General features: G+C 49.7%; 1 long non-coding RNA gene across 1 annotated transcript in view; it reads left to right on the top strand.

The window, feature by feature from the left end:
- The window catches only part of LOC308634024, a 58776-nt gene extending 49140 nt beyond the window's left edge, over positions 1-9636 (top strand). The window contains exons 5-8 of the long non-coding RNA XR_014018951.1: positions 2570-2660; positions 2945-3102; positions 4274-4565; positions 8629-9636. This is a non-coding gene — a long non-coding RNA (uncharacterized lncRNA). The remainder of the gene's footprint in view (positions 1-2569; positions 2661-2944; positions 3103-4273; positions 4566-8628) is intronic.
- Positions 9637-14620: the final 4984 nt, after the last annotated feature.

Genomic DNA, 14620 nt, shown 5'->3' with positions numbered 1-14620 from the left:
GCAAATTGATACAGTGTCGACAGACAGCAGGAATTTGTGTGGCACACAGAAAGCAAACTTGCTGCCAGTTGAAATGAACAGAACCTGAGCACCCCCTACCCCTCCCATGGCTGTCACTTGCAAAGCTGTTAAACGTGATGCAGCTGACCAGGGTGGGGAGGTGGGCTGCAGGGGGTACCCGGGCTGCAGGGGTTACCCAGGCTGCCTACAAAACCAGCTTGTCCCCTGCCTGATTGCAGATGAGTGCCCTGGCCAGGCAGAGGAGCAGAGGAGGAAAACTTGGCTGCATCCCTGCCTGCCTCCCTGGCCAGGGTGGTGCTCCCTGCCAGCTGGCCCAGCTCCCCACCACATACCTGGCCGGGAGTCAGTAGGAAAACAGTGTGTGTTTATAGGGCTTTGTACTGAAGGGCGTTAGATCAATGCAAAGCTAATAAATTAGAAATAAGTGGGATTTGTTGATTTGCTGGTGGTTAGAGCTGCAGGATCCAGTGTCGGCACAGGGTCCTTTCCATGGCTCTGGGCTGGCTGGAGTGTGAGTCCAAGAGGGGAAACATCACCACTGTTGTAGGCTGAATTGTATCCCCATAAAAAAAAAAAAAGGTTGAAGTCCTAGACTCTGAATGTGGAAATGGGGTCTTTGCAGAGGTAACCACGTAAGGGGGAGGCATACTGGATTCAGAGGGCTCTCCTCCAAGGTCTTTAGACAAGGGAACTTTGGGCAGACACCCAAAGAGGAGGAAGCTGTTCGAAGACAGAGATGCACACACACAGGGAACCGTGTGAGACGGCAGAGGCAGAGATTGGGGCCACGCATCTATAAGCCAAGGGTAGTCAGTCAGTCCCCCACGGCCAAAGGCTGGAAGGGGCAGGAGGTCTCCTCCCTAGGTCCCTCAGAGCAGGCCCTGCCCACACCTTGACTCCATTCTTCTGGTCTCCAGAACAGGGAGAGGACATATTTCAATTGTCTGTTCACGTGGTTTGTGGCACTTTGGCAGCCCAGGAAACCCAGACGGGAGTCCTTCCTGCTGCCCAGTGCAGCGGCCTCCGGGCGCCTTCGTCAGGGCTGGGAAGAGTCTGCAGAGCCCAGGCTGGCCTCAGAGGGACTTCAGCCTCAGCCTCCTCGCCCCACACTCCCCAGCAACCGGCTGAAGTTTCCCCCTTTGCACCCTGTCCCTGGAAGGGGGTGACGTTGGCGCCATCCAAATTCTGAGGAGTGGGGGTGAGAATGGCCTCCCCGTCCTTGCTGGTTCTGGTTCTTTATGAGATCGAGGGAAGGAAAGTGACAGAGCTGCGTGACCTGCCAAGGGCTGTGTGCTTTTGGACCAAAGTGCCTGGGGTGGGGCAGGGAGAAGCCCTCAATACTGACAGTGGGCTGGGAGCCGCGAGCCAGGAGGCGGGGAGCAGGAGAGGCCTGGACTTCACTCCTAGGCAATGGCCCTTCTGTACCTTCATAGGCTAATTCCAGTCTGGGAGGCATTTGCCCCTCGTCCCCATTAACAAGCCCTTTTCCATCCGCCTAGTCCGTGCTGTTGCCCCACTCTGCAAGGTCCCTCATTCCCCACGCCAGCCCTCTTCCCCCTTTACCTCCATCACCACCGGCTTCTGCAGGCCAATGTCACACCTCCAAGTTCACGTTCCACTGGGTATTGTTGTAATTCTTTTGCTGAGACTGTGTCTCACCTGACTTTGAACTTACTGAGAGTGGAAAACATGACTCATATCTACCTGCCAGCATGACCCCTCTCTACCGGCCAGCACCTCGCCAAGACCTTCTGATCCAGGGCAGCTACCCTAGGTTTACTGAAGGCTTTGCATTTGGTCTGGAAAATGAAGAGTGCTGCCTGGTTCTGTCATTTTTGGATCATCAAAGACTGAGTTTACCTGAGTGTATTCTGCAGAACAATTCTGTAAAGCACATCACATACATGTGTGCACGTGCGCGCACACACACACACACACACACACACACACCCCAATTCCATAACTTAATGCATTTTGCAAACGCTCCATACTACAGCCCCTTTTGCAGGTTAACAGTGCCTGTTGGTGCCCTAAAGACTACAGGATGCTTCCTCGTAAAGGAACACTTTAACTTTATTTAGCCAAGTAGTTCTCAAATTTATTTGCTCACATGCAACAGAGAACGTTGTGACTTGCATTTTCCATTTTCCCCTCCTTTCTAAGACATACAATCCCCAGTATTATTAGCATGGCATATGGCTACTACATTTCCCAGCTTTCCCTGCAGCAGGGTGCAGCCCTGCCATAATTTCTGGACAATGAAATACAGACAGAAGTAAATCATGTATGACTTCCAGGAAGGGGCCTTACAGAGAAGAGGTATGCCCTCCTCTTTTCCACACCTTCCTCCTCCTGTTTGAACTGTAGTTGTGATTGCAGGTGTTTGAGCAGCTATCTTGAATCATGAGTTAGTTTCTCATGGGTGATCTTGGACTAGATTTACCTCCAGATCTTGTTGACCTGAAAAAAAAATCTATCTTGTTTAAGCTACATGAGCTAGCATTTTCTGTCCCATGCAGTCAAACGTAATCTAACCAATCTGTTACAGAGCCCCCTGAAAGGAAAGCGAGGAACTGGGAGACTGGCGAGCGAGAAATGAACGACGGAGACCAGGCAGAGATACACACCAGAGTTTATTGGTTAGAAGTGACAAACAAAGGCCATCTTTCCACAGACAGAGAGAGGCAAAACAGGCTTGGGGTTCGGTACTTTTATGGGGCAGGCTCAGGGATTAGAGCTGGGCGGGTCCTAATGCCAGCAGTGAAGGGTGGAGTTGGTAGGAGGGAGTGGGGAGCCTTTCTCAGAGACAGCCTTGGGTGGGAAAGTGAATTTTTTTCTTAAAATGGTGGCTGTCACTTATGATGGCCGTCCAGATGCTAAGCAAGGCCCTTACACCCTGTTTTTCACATCACCCCATTCTCAGAAGTTGGATCCAGAACATGCCTCTTATGACGAGCAAAGCCAGCGGGCAGGAACTAGCCAGAGTCCCATCCTCCTAGGAACAGTGGGGCGGTTACACCCACCTGGATGGAAGCCGGGGTCAGGGGGAGCCAAGAAAAGGCACCTGCAGCCCCTAGGGAGGTGGGCCATCATAGCCCCAACCCAACAGCTGAGCCCATCAGATCTGCAGGACTGTGGCCTCCCTCCTCCCTCCCCACAGCTCACCGGGCTCCCTGCTGTCCCTACTCATCACTCTTTGGCCTCATTGGCTGCCTGTGGTCCTTCTGGTCTATCCTCCATGGGGCCACCATGCATGTCCCTCAGCCAGCGCTCTGCCCCACCTCTCCCTGCTGCCCCTTCTCACCTCAGCTCTCAGCCTGAACATCACCTGCTCGCCCTGACCCCTGCGGCCACAGCCCTGAGGCCCTCTTGTGTTGCCGCTGCAGCATGCCTGACCGGGACACTGACCACACAGTCAGGGTGTCCACTTCTCTATTGTCCTAATCCCCACCACCGACAACTCCACGGGGTGTGCTCAACCTTGGCACTCAGTAGGTGCTCAGCAAAGAGGAAAGCTGCCAGTGGGAGAATTCTAAGGTCTCAGGGCCCTTGGTGCCCTGAGCTGGCGACTGTGTGCCCTGACTCGGAATTCCACAGAGCTCTTGCAACAGCACCAAGCAGAGGCCTGGACATCCAGGGGTGGGGCCAGGCACAGGTGTCATCACCCGGGTCCAGGGGACAGTGAGGAGGCCCTGTGCCCTGGCCTCACCAGCTCAAGCCACCTCTCCCAGTCCCCCTTGCTGTGGGAGAAGTTACAGGGAAGGTGGGGAGTGTGGACAGTGATCCAAGCAACAAAGGACACGCTGAGGAAAGCAGCGTACCCCTCCTGGTCCCCAGACCCCAGACAGCTTCTTCAGAGGCAGCCACTGTCCCTGCTGACCTGCTGACCTCCCAGAGATGCTTGCGTGCATCTCTAAGCACCTGCGTCCATAGAAGCTTAATCCAGATGTGCATGTTGTACATAGTATTCTTCACCTTGATCTTGCAGCTGTTCATTTGCTTTGCTTTTTAGCTGAATGCATATTAGAGCTCCAGCTACATCAGCCAGACAAGCTTCCTAGGAACTGGAAAGTTATGTCTGGCCAGCAAGGAAAGATGTTGCATCAGGGGCAGCTGGGAGGCAGCAGGTCACCCCAAGGCCAAGCGTCCCTTTCCTCAGCTGTCAATTATGCATCTAATTTTAGCAAAGGCCTTCTAGGAGGCTGGATGGCCACCAAGCACTGAATGTGCATTCTCTCCTTGATGCTCACAGGTCTTGCAAGGCAGGCACCATTACCGTGCCCATTTTACAGATGAGTAAACAGGTGCAAAGAGTGCAAGAGTCTTGTCTGAGGCCCAGCAGCTTGTTCCTGGAAGGGCTGGGAGTTGAACCATGGGCATCCTGACTCTGAAAGCCTCCTGCTCTAATGGTTCAGGGCAGTACAAGTTGCACTAATGGAATAACAGGACCTGAGCCTCGTGGAGCATTCAGGGATCCCCAGCACAAGGTGGAAGAGATGCAAATTCCTGGAGCAGGAACATCGTGTGCAAGGCACCTGGGTGTGGTGAGTCATTTGTTAATTCTGCAACCCAAGAGGCTTGTGAGGTGGTAGAGGAGATGCAGTGGTGAACAGAGACAGAAGTGTGGTTACAAAGAGCTTTGAACAGCAACCTAGAAAGTGGAATTTCTGGAGGCAACAGGGAGATGGTGAAGGTGTTAAGCAGGAATCGAAAAGATCTCAGGCCAGAAGTGGGCTCTGTTGTCCGTTCTCTGGGTGATGTGGGAGAAGAGCAATAGGCGGGGTGAGCCAGGGCTCCTGGAGACAGGGCACTCTGATGGTTCCAGTCAGGCCCCCGCCCAGAGCAAGGAGGCATGGCAAGAATGTGTTGGATTTGTTAAAACAGCTCAGGCTCTCTCACTGTCTGTCTTACTCTATTCAGATGCTCCGGAATTCCTCTCCGCACAGGCATTCCTCATCATACCCAGAAGAACGCACATGTTTCCTGGGCTCCCCTGGGCTTTGCCAACCCCAGTACATTTTCGGACTGGCCCTGAAGCCCATCTTCCACCCAGAGTTTGAGGGACTCTGAGTGGCCCAGCTGCCTCTTCTCCCTCAGTCTGGATTCCACAAAGAACCACCCGGAAATTGGTAGTGTTCTCCTCTTAGAAAACAAGCTTCAATTCTTTCTTTGGCTGAGTTTCTCACCATGACTGCTTTTCATTAGCTTTTCAAGGGGAAAACAAATTTTCCCCAGTGGAAAGTGGCCACTCACTGCAGAGGCATTGTCCATTTAATATGTTTGTATGCGGAAGGCCCCAAGCCTGGGTCTGTGAGGCTCCACCCGGGACCCTTGGGCAGTAGGTTCAGTTTAGGAAGCTTCCTGGCAGACACTGTCTAAAAAGACAGTGTCCAGTGGCCTCCTGTGAAACCTTCAGGGTTGGGGAAACCTGGGGACCTTCAGCCATCTGCTGTCCATTGCTACCCCGACGTCTACCCAGCTTTTCTTCCAGTCCAAGTCCTAGTTTACCTAGTGGAGAAGTCTCTCAAAGCCTCTCTTCTTCCTAACCTCTCTTCCCCTGGTGCTTCAAAAAAAAAAAAAAAAATGGGGGTGAGTACTAAAGACAGAAAGGAATCCAGCTGGTTAAACTCTAATCCGTGTCACTCTGTGGAATCAAAGAGGCCTTTACCTGGGCACAATCCTCCTTCAAGGGCCCAATTCTACAAGGACTGAGACCAAGATGGAGGATCTGTACTCCTACAATATTGATCAGAAGGTTCAGATACCTGTAAGAAGAAGAAGAAAAGCAAGAAGTAGAAAGGCAGGAAGTGGAGACCAAGAAGGAAAATGGAAGATGGAAACAGGAAGTGGAAATTGTCCAATGGGGGAGCCAATATGGCTGAACATTCCTTTGCCAAGTGGGTCTCCCTTGAGAAGGGATGAGGAGAATTTAAGCTGTGGAAAACCAGCCTCCATCTTAGAAACCCCACCCTCAACATTGGCTTTTCTTCCTTCCTTTTCTTTTTTCTTCTTTTGTTTATTTGTTATTCAGAAGGTTTTATGGATAAGGATGGGTGAGATAAATCACTTCCAGTTACTGGCTTGAGCTAGGCCCTCCCTCCCACGCACCCCACACATACACTAATACCCTCTTGCACAGAAGATACTTCCTGCTGCGACACACAGAAAAGTACCAGCCATCCACAGAGCCCAGAACATTTCTCCCACAATACAATGGCAGCTCCTCCTCAGAGTGAGTCCGGATTTTTTTTTCATAAATATGGAATCAAATCACATAATAAATAAAGTTTTATATTGGTATATAGAGTGAGTTCGTGGTTTTCCCCTGTCTCTGAGTCCCGCCCCTCTGAGAATTACTAGTTTGTTGTGCATCATTAATGATTGTGTTTTGTTGTTTTTTAATACTTATAAATACACATTCACTTACTGTCTTTTCCCCCCTGACAAAACTAGGTAGGCCACGTGTTATCTCAAAACTTGCTTTTCTAAAATGTGACAATACATCCTTTCTATTGTTCTGGCTCATGAGACATGGATCTGACCCAACTTTTTTTTTTGGGGGGGATGGGGTACCAGGGATTGAACTCGGGAGCACCCGACCACTGAGCCACATCCCCTGCCCTATTTTGTATTTTATACAGAGACAGGGTCTCACTGAGTTGCATAGGGCCTCACTTTTGTTGTTTTGTAGTTGGACAGCATGCCTATATATTTTTTATTTTTATGTGGTGATGAGAATCGAACCCAGTGCCTCATACACGTGAGGCAAGCCCTCTGCCACTGAGCCACAGCCCCAGCCTGTGCCTCACTATTTTGCTGAGGCTGGCTTTGAACTTGCGAACCCCTCACGACCCTCCTGTCTCAGCCTCCCAGAGCCACTGGGATTACAGCCATGTGTCACAGTGCTGGCCTGACCCTTTCTTTCTTTCTTTCTTTCTTTCTTTCTTTCTTTCTTTCTTTCTTTTCTTTCTTTCTTTCTTTCTTTCCTGTGTGTGTGGTGCTGGGGATCAAACCCAGGGCCCTGTGCGAGCCAAGCGCTCTACTATATTCCCGCCCCCTTTTTAACAGCTGCATCCCCTCCCACTGGGTGGAGGTACCATGACTTAACTGCTCCATCTCCTGTTAAAGGACATCTGGATTGTTTCAGGTTGGGTTTTGGATTTGTTTGAATGGTGGGGTTTGTTTGTTGTTTGTTTGAGGTTGGGGGGGGCTTTTTTGAGTTTTATTTTTGTTTATTGTTTTTTTGTTTTGTTTTGTTTTTGTTTTTGCTGTTCTGTAAATGACCCTGAGCACTCACTGTGGATTTCCTCCTGCTGGATGGGGTTTTATGTCCTAGGTCAGAGTCCTACAAGTGAGATTATTGCACCAGGGGCGACAGGTGCTTAAACGGTAGTAGGCGCTACTAGAGAGCAGCCCAGAAAGATCTTGTGATCTCACTCCTTCAGAATAAGTCCTCAACTCTCAAACCAGAGGGTGACCATCAATCTCTCATGGAAATCCTTTTTTAAATTTCACTTCATCTTTAGGTAAAACATGTGAAATTACTTTATAAACTCTAAAGCAGTTACAGCTCAGATATCAGTTGGTGGTGGCTTCCCCTTGAATTCTAAGTTAGAAGCTTCAATTCCCATTCTGCAGATTCCCTAAGTCAATGCCCCAACCAAGGTTTCTGGAAATTCCTCTTGGGAGAGGAAAGAGCTTGCAGTTTTAGGGTCACCTGTGACTCCTCATTCTAGATGAGCCTGAAATCATCTCATTTGGATCCACCTTCTAATCCCATGCATGCTAGTCTGTCCAGAGGACACTAACCTGGACTTGGGACTGAGCCCTTTTCCATAACATGCATCTGTGTGCGCGTGCACATACACACACACATACACACACAAACACACACTTCTCTCACATCCAGTTATTCATAAATGTGCAGACTACTGAAGCTTCAGGGAAATGGAAGGATTTACAGCTTAGGATCCATACAACTTAAAAGTCCAAGTTCAATAAACCTATTTCTCTAATTGCCCCCAAAGTTCTGGAAGCCCCAGCGATAGCCTTCTGATTTCTACTTGGTTCATCTCTCTCTCCCCCAATCCCTGTCCGCTGTCTCAGAAGAACAGCAGCTAAAAATTACAATACAATCCTTCCTTTTTCTCACACACTGAAATTCAGTCCTGACCAGCCTCTGCTCCCTGAGTTTGCCAGCTCAGGACAGAAAGTTCTTTCATGCAAGGGGATTCTCCCTTACCAGGACAGACCCAAGGGTTGTAAGTAGCCGAAAGTTCTCACTCCTTCCTACACCCAAAAGCTTCATACACTTAAGCATTCTCCATCCTTAGCTGAGTGTTCTTTAAAAATGCAAATCAGCTTTTATCATACCCAGCCCCAACCCACTGTCTTCCCCAGTCATTAGAGTAGAATTCAAACCCTTCCCATGGCTTTCTGACCACAGCAGACCCCTTCCCACCTCTGGGACCTCACTTCCCACCATTCCTTCCCTTCGGCAGATCGTAGCCACAGGCATGTTAGTTCAACAGGGTAAATTTTGGGCTTTTGTTCAATCATTAGGGGAAGAAAAATACAACCTCTTTCTTTCTCTGCTGTCACCCCCAGGACAAAGAAGCATGTGGCATCTTGTTAGTATGAGCAAAAGACAATAGAAAGGAACACAAAGCTGAGAGAATGAGAGAAATAGAGCCACATCCTGATGCCTTGCTGAATATCTGGATCAAACTGCACCTGAAGACCGTCCTATTCTGGACCTTTTCATTTACTTGAACCAATAAAATCTCTTTATCATTTAAGCCAAGAGGAGTATTTCCTGTTACTTTTGAGAAGCAGCCTCCTACATCACACAGATTGTTCATCTGTCCCATAAGCACTCCTGGGGGTCAGAATGCATCTAGTCCTTGGTTATCATCATCTGTCCAGATACTTCTCTGGCTTTACACTGGACAGAGGGAACTCTAGGGTCTGGCCCCCTTCCCAGGCACATGCACTCAGCTCCTCAAACCTGACTTAAAGGGAGGGGCGCGAACGCGCGCGCTCCCGCTGGCCTCGAACACGGCTGGTGGCTACAGGAGAGGACGATGCTGACTGCTTAGGGAGATCCGGGCCGTGAGAGGCATTAGTTGGGCCCTAACAGTTAGTCAGCGGGGCTGGCGATGTGTTTGTTGTGATGTTTCGTTTTTCTTTTTGCCACCCAATGAATCGACGGGGACGCTGCTACTGGGACCATCGCTGACCCTGGCTCCGCAAACATTAAAGGAAATTGATGATGTCTATGAAAAATATAAGAAAGAAGATGATTCAAACCAGAAAAAACGCCTACAGCAGCATCTCCAGAGAGCATTAATCAATAGTCAAGAATTAGGAGATGAAAAAATTCAGATTGTCACACAAATGCTCGAATTGGTGGAAAATCAAGCAAGACAAATGGAGTTACACTCACAGTGTCTTCAAGATCCTGCTGAAAATGAACGAGCATCAGATAAAGCAAAAATGGATTCTAGCCAGCCAGAAAGATCTTCAAGAAGACCCCGCAGGCAGAGAACCAGTGAAAGCCGTGATTTATGTCACATGACAAATGGGATTGAAGACTGTGACGATCAGCCACCTAAATAAAAGAAATCGAAGTCAGCCAAGAAAAAGAAACGCTCAAAGGCCAAGCAGCAAAGGGAAGCCTCACCTGTTGAGTTTGCAATAGATCCCAATGAACCTACATACTGTTTGTGTAACCAAGTGTCTTATGGGGAAATGTGACAATGAACAGTGACAATTGACAATGAACAGTGTCCAATTGAATGGTTTCACTTTTCATGTGTTTCACTTACCTATAAACCAAAGGGGAAATGGTATTGCCCAAAGTGCAGGGGAGATAATGAGAAAACAATGGACAAAAGTACTGAAAAGACAAAAAAAGAGAGAAGATCGAGGTAGTAAAGGCCATCCATATTTTAAAGGGTTATTTGTCTTTTATATAATTCGTTAACTTTCAGAAAATGTTTTAGGGTAAATGCATAAGACTATGCAATAATTTTTAATCATTAGTATTAATGGTGTATTAAAAGTTGTTGTACTTTGAAAAAAAAAAAACCTGACTTAAGGTTCTGATGCGTCCCTCTGTCTCACCTCTCCCTGCTCAAAATGTACACAGGGACTTGACCAGGGCAGGGAGCCCTACAACTAAAGCCCATGTTTCCCTTCTTGGCCCCTGCCCAGCCCTTGCTGGGCACACTGGGTCTCCTCTCTGAGGAGCAGGGGACAGGCTCAGGGATCAGTCTTCCAGATCTTTTGTTTCACTTTGCCCTTGGCTTTCAAAATCTAACATCAAAAATGTAACTCTTGTTCTCTGCATTGCAGGGTGATGTTTCTCCTTGGAGGTGACGGTCCCACTGTCCCAAATGGGGGAGGGCGACAGGACAATAGGAAATCAGGAGCACCCACGTCAACTCCGAGTCTGCTGGCCGAGCTGCCCTCACAGGCAGCCGATTTCTTGGGTGGATACTTTGATAAGCTCTTCGACTGGAGTGGGGGGCAGGGAGACCCCCAAGGACATGCTTGAGGAAGCAGAGGTGGTTTCCAGCTAAGCCCTTAACTCACTTGGAAAGGGAGTGAGAGTCAAGAGTGAAAGCAGGATTGCTCAGAATAATCTAGAAGGTTTTACAGACCATAGAGTAAAAGAGAAAGGAGAGGAAGGGAAGAGGAACTTTGAGGAAAGAAAAAAGAGGTTTCAAGGGGACTTTCATAGCATTTTGCTGAATCCTAACATCTATCACCCAGGACACGGCAGTGGCTTCCTCCCTGGTCCCTCACTGGACCCCCAGCAAGGCATTGTCCACTCCAGTGAAGGACTGAAGGGGTGACCTTCCTGAAATGCAAATCTGACGGTCTTCTCTCTGACTAAAGCTTTCCATGGCTCCCCATGGCCCTCTGAATGAAGTCACAAAGCCACAGGACCCTTCACAATGTGGCGCCTCAGTGCTTCTCACCTTTGACTCCACACTTGGCAAGCTGAGTTTCTGCCACCTGCTCCTGTCCCCAGCCCCTCCCTGTGCCATTCTCTTCCTCTCCCAGGCTTTCTTGACACCACCCACCAACATCCCTTCCTTCTCCTCCATCGTATTTATTTATTTATTTTTAATCTTCACAACCCCCAGAAAGGAGTAAGTCCTGATTTTACAGAGGAGGAATCTAAGGCATTTCAGTCTCATGCTGAGGTCACGTTCCTAGACAGAGGACAGAATGGAGGTTGCCAGGGCCTGGAGGTGGGGGGCAACAGGGAGTTAGGGTTTAAGGGGCACAGAGATTTAGTTTTGCCAGATGAAAGGCGCTCTGGAGACACAACAGTGATCAAAAATCACACAATAAAAATTAGAGCATTCATGAGAAAGAAGGTGTTGAGGCCACAAGGAAAACCTCTTTCGATTCTGCACTAATAAAAACAGTAATGCAGTTCTACTTGCAGTAAACAGTTAAGACATACATAAATCTTTAAGTAAATACAGCACCTCTCCTTGAAGAGAAGAAAGAAAGATCTAGAACAAGGGCTAAGTTTTTGATCTCAATATTTTTTTTTAACATTCTTTAAACCACAATTAAAACCCTCCCCAAAATCTGGGATTGCATGGTTTGTATCTATTGACATTTTTCACATTCAATATTAAAACTAGGAAATGTTTAGCAAACAAGAACCACCCAGAGCCCCTCCATCGGCTGCCGGAGGGGAAACATCAGCCACGTGGCTTACAGCCTCTGGAAAACTCTGCCACTCACTCGAGAAGGAATGAAAGGGAAAAGGAAACAGCTCTCACTTTATGGATCTCCTGGAATCTCCTGAGATCTCCCGTGCACCCCAGAACACACTGGGAACAGCCCATCTGTTGGGTCCTAGAGGGGCCGGACAGCGGCGAGGAGGGGAAGGGGAGAAGATAGCCTCCTAATGGGACGCGCCCTGGGGACCCACAGGAAGGCCAATGGCTGCAGAGAGAAGAAGACCCAAGAAGCTGGCTGTGCCTACCCAGCCCACGCCCAGGGTCTCCCTCAATTTGACAACTAGGCCCAAAGCTGCCCACGCTCCACCACTCCCTGGGACTCCAGCTTCTGGACCTCCTCCAGGACCCTGGACAGTAGCAAGTCTTTCTAGATTATTCCTGAATTTGGAGCAGGAAAAAGCGATTGTTTTGCTATCTGCCAAGGCTGGGAAATCGCAGCCTGCCCCAGGATGCTTCTGCAGATCCTACATGAGCGCAGCCAGTTTTTAATAAGGCTTATTTAAAAACAAAAACAAATCGGCTTATTTTCAGTGGGAAATGAGTTGTGTTCGGCCCTAATCCCCGTGGTCAGTCAGCGCTCGGCCAGAACGCCAGCCGTCCAGGGTCCCCGCAGACCGCAGCAGCGAAGGTGACGCCCCCTTCCTAATGACAGAAGCAGAAATCCAGTAATGCATTCAGCGCAGTGAAAACTTAATCCCAAATATGATTTTTACACATATGAGGAAATTCAACCCACAGAAGATTCAATTGGACAAACACTGTCTCCAAATAGAGGTCATTCATTTACTTAAGGGTGACTTTGCTTTGTCACAGGACCTTCCCACCAAGACCAGGTCAGGATTCTTCGTGGGTTCTAGTCATCAGATTTGCTGTCTGTCCTGCAAGGAAGCCCGAGGGAGCAGGGACTGGCAGGGTGCTCCCACCAATGCCTCAGAAAATAGGCATTCATAGGTGAGGCAGGTCGTGGGCACAGGGGCACAAAGGACAGGCCCCTTTGGAAGCCGTAGGACACTGGAGGAGCCTTGTATGCAGGAGTCCTGGGCCTCTAGGAGAAGCCGTGAGAAGGTTCCCACAGTTTGGGAGGGAAAGAAGTCCCACTATCTGCAGGAAGAGTGGGCAAACTGGAGAACCAGGAGAGTCATTGTCTCAGTTTAAGACAAAACGCAAGAACAAACCGGTGTCCCAGCTTGAAGGCTGTCGGGCAGGAGTCCCCCCTTACACAGGGAAGGCCTTGGACTGATGGGGCAAAGCCCACCCACATAGGGGTGGGCAATTTTCTTAGCTCAGTGTTCCAGTTCAAATGTTAATCTCCTGTAGCACACAGAATAATGTGATCCAGTATTTGGGCACCCCACAGCCCAGTAAAGTGACAAAATGAAGCAATACAGGCATCTGAAGAAAACGGAAGGCAAAGATCCACTCCAAATCTGGAGGGAAAGAGTTGGGCCCATTTGAAACCAGGGAGAGCTAAAAACTGGGTGCCCCACTTAGGCTGGGGTTGGTGTCCGGGGCATGGGGCCTTCCTCTGTGAGTTCTTTCTGGGGACAATGACTTGAAAATAAGTCTCTCTTGAATTTTGCAGGGCCTTGACCATTGGCAGGCCCTATGTGGCAATAATGTCACTCCGAGTCCTGAGACCAAACCTTGCCTGCCTCCATCTGTGGGGCCTCTCCAAAACAGGCCGGGAATTCTGTCATGGTGCCACCATCAACTCCACTTCTGTGGCTTTCCTGATCAATAGGAGTTTCCAACCAATAGGAGTTTTGTCCAGGAAAAAAAGCAAGGAAGGGGAATTCAGAAAGCGGCTCCAGGTCGCGTACCAGGCAACCTGTGCAGGGATCACCTCCGCCAGCTGATGACACCACCCATGGGGTCGCAGGGCCTCCTCTAGCCAATTACAGTAAATGAGGATATCACAATCCACACAACCGAGGGCCTCTGAAAAGCACTGATTCCATCCTGTGCTGCCTCCCCATCCCAGCAGACCCAGCAGAGCCAGTGTTGCAGTTCAAGCTCTAAAATCAGGAGCTTTCCCCTCCTGAATTATTTGATGCATTAATGACAGTAACTGGGGGCAGCCGCAGGATGGCGACCCTCGTCCTTCCCATTTTACAAACAAAAAAAGTGAAGCATGTGGAAGGAGGCTGCATTGCCTGGGTGAGCAGCCACTGTGCGGTAGACCCAGGACCCAAGCAGCTCTTCTGGGATTGACCACTCCACTACCCCGCCTCCTGCCAAGAGCAGATTCCTTACGTGGGATCCCCCAGGTTTGGCCTACACACCGGGTACCCAGGGAGCTGGCCTGAGTGGGGGGAAAAGAAGACACCCAGGTCTAAAAAAGAGCCTTGCAGCCTCCAGCCTGGGCCTCCCTGGCCCCTGCCTTCCTCCTGCCTTGGGCACAGGGCTTTCTGGGAAGGGATGCAGAGAAGGGAAAGCAGGTGGCCACCTATAGTGGAGGCCATGAGGCAGGGGCAGAGGTGCCCTCCCTGCAGGAGGGTGGGAGGCTGCCTCCAGCCGTGGTCCTTTAGCCTCCTGTGCCCCTCTGGGCTCTTCCATGTGTAAATCCCCTGATGACAGGGGCTCTGTCTCCTCCCACCCTGCAGCAGACAGCCCATCACCCCAGCAGACCCCAGCCAAACTGCCCTCTCAAGCCGGTCTTGGGCTTTCCTCGTACCCTGAGGGAAAGGGCTGAGTCGGCCTTCCAGTCAGAACAAGCCGTGCATTTTCATTCCAGATTTAATTCCATGTGGATTGAATCTGGGGCCATCGAGAGACAGATGAGCAGCCCTGACACTCAGCCACTAACTAGTCTTCAGAAAAGGCAAAGTAAA

The sequence above is a fragment of the Spermophilus citellus genome (assembly GCF_964194105.1).
Source record: "Spermophilus citellus genome assembly, chromosome: 15".
Lineage (NCBI taxonomy): Eukaryota > Metazoa > Chordata > Mammalia > Rodentia > Sciuridae > Spermophilus > Spermophilus citellus.
Note: the sequence above shows the minus strand (reverse complement) of the source record. Positions and strands in the feature narration are given on the sequence as shown.